The 4,124-nt window shown below is 45.8% G+C and overlaps 1 non-coding gene across 1 annotated transcript; it reads right to left on the bottom strand.

Moving 5' to 3' along the window:
• Positions 1-2,963: 2,963 nt before the first annotated feature.
• On the bottom strand, positions 2,964-3,071 carry LOC120362018 (U6 spliceosomal RNA). The gene has a single exon (XR_005578023.1). It is a non-coding gene; the product is annotated as a U6 spliceosomal RNA (small nuclear RNA).
• Between the last annotated feature and the right edge of the window lie 1,053 nt (positions 3,072-4,124).

The raw sequence follows: 4,124 nt of genomic DNA, 5'->3' as shown, positions 1-4,124 counted from the left end.
CAAATGCCACTTCTCTCCGCCCTCGAGGATGAGCCGCGGTTTGGGGTTGGGAGGCGGGAAGGAGAAGAGGTGGAGCCGGGGGCGGGGCCGGAGCCCGCGGCAGGCCTTCGGTCTTGCCACCTGGCCTCTTGGAGTGTCTTCCTTGACACTCCAAACTTCTTCCTTCTCTGTCCTCTGGTCTTTCCCTCCCCTGCCGTCTCCCGTAGAAGAGACAGCCTGGAGGCTCTCACAGAGCGTTCTCCCTCTCTCTGCGCTCGTTAGGCAGTCCCTCTTGCCTCCTGTCCTGTCTCACTGTTCTGCACACAGGCAACCAGTGAGTACTCTAGGCTGGTGGCTTCCCTTAATGCTCTGAGACATTTCTTGTTGATCGCCTCTGGCTCCACCCCATCCTCAGAACCTCTTTAAGCCCCATGACTTTTTGCTCGGACTCCTTCGGTAGCCTTCTATTTGGACTCTACTTCCACTCTGACCTCAGTCTAAACGATCTCCCAGACAGCAGCCAGAGGGATTGATTTCAGATCTATAATGGCCCGCGTTACTTTTCAACTTAAAACCTTTCAGTCTCAACAGTACCTATAACACCTTAGCATGGATATAAAGTGGGCCAAGGCGGGTGGATCCCTTGAAGTCAGGAGTTCAAGACCAGCCTGGGCAACATGCTGAAACCCCCGTTTCTACTAAACATACAAAAATTAGTCTGCTGTCATGGCTGAAGCCTGTAATTCCAGCACTTTCGGAGGCCGAGGCAGGCAGCTCACTTGAAGCCACGAGTTCAAGATCAGGCTGGCAAACATGGCAAACACCATCACTACTAAAAATACAAAAATTAGCCAGGTGTGGTGGTGCACACCTGTAGTCCCAGCTACTCCAGAGGCTGAGGCATCATAATCGCTTGAATCTGGGCAGTCCCAGACTGCAGTGAGCCAGTATCACTGTGCCACTGAACTCCAGCTTGAGTGTCAGAGACAAATGCTCTCTCTCTCAAAAAAAAAAAAAAAAAAAAAAAAAAAATTGAGACATAGAGGTTGTACATATTTTCAGAGTTCAACTGATATTTTGATATGTTCATATAATGTGTAACAGTCAAATCAGGGCAATTGGAATACCCATCACCTCAGAAATGTATCTTTTCTTTATGCTGAGAAAATTTTTTCTCTTCAACCTATTTTGATATATACAGTAAATTACTATAAACTTTAGTTACCCTACTGAAGTATTGAATACTAGCTTGTCATTCCTTCTGAAACTATAAGACTACTAGAAAAACATACGGACAGGCCTGTCATGGTGGCTCACACCTGTAATTTCAACACTTCGGAAGGCTGAGACAGGCAGATCAGGAGGATCGAGACCATCCTGGCCAACATGGTGAAACCCTGTCTCTACTAAAACTACAAAAATTAGCTTGGCATGGTGGCATGCACCTGTAATGCCAGCTGTTCAGAAGGCTAAGGCAGGAGAATCCCTTGAACCAGGGATTTGGAGGTGCAGTGAACCAAGATCACACTTCAGGCTAGGGCAAATATTTTGGGGGTAAGACCGCAAAAGCACAGACAATAAAAGCAGAAATAAACAAATGGGATTACATCAAGCTAAAGAGCTTCTGTACAGTAAACACTTAACAAAGAGAAGAGACAATCTACCAAATGAGAAAAGATATTTGCGATCTTGGCTCACTGCAGCCTCAACCTTTTGGGCTCAAGTCATCTTCCCACCTCAGCCTCCCGAGTAGCTGGGACTATAGGCACATGCACTCATGGCTGATTTTTGTATTTTCAGTAGAGATGGAGTTTCCCCATCTCGAACTCCTGGCCTCAAATGATCCACCCGCCTTGGCCTCCCAAAGTGCTGAGATTACAGGTGTGAGCCACCAAGCCTGGCCTGGAGGTCATTATCTTAAGTGAAATAAGCCAAAGACAGAAAAACAAACATTGAAATTTACTCGTTGTGGGAGTAAAAACGTGGATCTCATAAAGATAGATAGTAGAGTGGCAGTTATTAAAGTCTGGGCATGGGGAGGGGAGAAGGGGGCATTGAAGACAGGTTGATTAATAGGTACAAATATTTTCTCCCACTCTGTAGATTGTCTCTTCACTTTGTTGAATGTTTCCTTTGCTGTACAGAAGCTCTTAAGCTTCATGTAATCCCATTCATCTATTTTTGCTTTTGTTGTCTGTGCTTTTGCACTTTTACTCAAAAAAATATTTGCCCTGAAGCATTTCTTCAATATGTTCTTCTTCTTCTCCTTTTTTAATTTTTGAGACACAGTCTTGCTCTGTCCTCGGTCACCAGGCTGGGAGTGCAATGGTGCGATCTCGGCTCACTGCAGCCTCCACCTCCCGGGTTCAAGCGACTCTCCTGCCTCAGCCTCCTGAGTAGCTGGGATTACAAGCGCCCACCACCATGCCTGATTAATTTTTGTATTTTTTTTTTTTTTTTTTTTTTTTTTTTAGTAGAGATGGGGTTTCACCATGTTCATCAAGCTGGTATCGAACTCCTGACCTCAGGTGATCCACCCACCTCAGCCTCCCAAAGTGCTGGAATTATAGGCATGAGCCACCGCACCTGGTCGCCAATGTTTTTCTAGTAGTTTCATGGTTTCAGGTCTTAGATTTAAGTCTTTATTTTTATTTGACTTTTGTATATGGTGAGAAACAGAGGTCTCGCTTCATTTTTCTGCATATGGTTATCCAGTTTTCCTTGCCCCATTTATTGAAGAGGCTGTCCTTTCCCCAAGGTATGTTCTTGGCACCTTTTTTCAAAAATGAATTGGCTGTAAATGCATGGACTTTTTCCAGGGTTCTCTATTCGGTTTCATTGGTCTACGGGTCTGTATTTATGCTGGTAGCATGCTGTTTTGGTTACTATGGCTTTGTAACCAAAGTATATTCTGAAGTAAGGCAGTGTGATGCCTCCAGCTTTGTTCTTTTTGCTCAGGATCTCTGCAATCCTCGTCTTTAAAAAAATATATGGAATGCTTCATGAATCTGTGTGTCATCGTTGTGCAGGTGCCATGCTAACCTTCTCTGTGCTGTTCCATTTGTAGTATATGAGTATAATTAAAGGTACAATTTTCATTTTTTTTTTTTTTAAATAGAGACAGGGTCTCGCTTTGTTGCCCAGGCTGGAGTGCAGTGGCTATTCACAGGCGCAATACCACTAGTGATCAGCACAGGAGTTTTGACCTGCTCCGTTTCCGACCTGGGACAGTTCACCCCTCCTTAGGCAACCTGGTGGTTCCCTGCCCCCGGGAGGTCACCATATTGATGCCGAATTTAGTGCGGACACCCGATCGGCACAGCACTACAGCCCAGAACTCCTGGACTCAAGAGATGCCCCAGCCTCAGCCTTCCAAATAGCTGGGACTACAGACACGCGCCACCGCGCCCGGCTAAAGGTACAATTTTCAAAATTGTAATGATGTTCAGAGGAAGAGTAAGGTGAAGTGTTGACTGATCCCCTCTCCGTAAGAAAAAGGTCCAAAGAATTATCCCCAGTTGCCCCACCCAAGCTGCCAGTAGAAATTCCTCAGGCTCATGCCTCTGATACCTTTGTTCACAGATTTCCTGAATTTATAATGCCCTTCTCTGTCTTTGGAATACCTATTTATCTTTCCAGACCCAATGGAAATGCTCCTTCCTCCAATAACCTTCCAGGTTAGTTTGAGGACTATTAACTCCTCCTCTATCACCATACAATGTTGCTTATTCTGCTTTGCAGTTCTTCTTAACTTGGGTAATCACTAGTCACGTGTATATCTTCCTTTCTCTTCTACCTAGACTATGAATTCTTCAGGCTGCCAGCACAATGCCTGATCCAGAAATGACATTAATACCATTTGATGAAATAAAATCCTTCATCTCGGCCGGGCGCGGTGGCTCAAGCCTGTAATCCCAGCACTTTGGGAGGCCGAGGCGGGTGGATCACGAGGTCAAGAGATCAAGACCATCCTGGTCAACATGGTGAAACCCCATCTCTACTAAAAATACAAAAAATTACCTGGGCACGGTGGTGTGTGCTTGTAATCCGAGCTACTCAGGAGGCTGAGGCAGGAGAATTGCCTGAACCCAGGAGGCGGAGGTTGCGGTGAGCCGAGATCGCACCATTGCACTCCAGCCTGGGTA

This window comes from Saimiri boliviensis, chromosome X (assembly GCF_048565385.1).
Source record: "Saimiri boliviensis isolate mSaiBol1 chromosome X, mSaiBol1.pri, whole genome shotgun sequence".
NCBI lineage: Eukaryota > Metazoa > Chordata > Mammalia > Primates > Cebidae > Saimiri > Saimiri boliviensis.
This window is presented reverse-complemented; position numbering and strand designations above follow the sequence as displayed.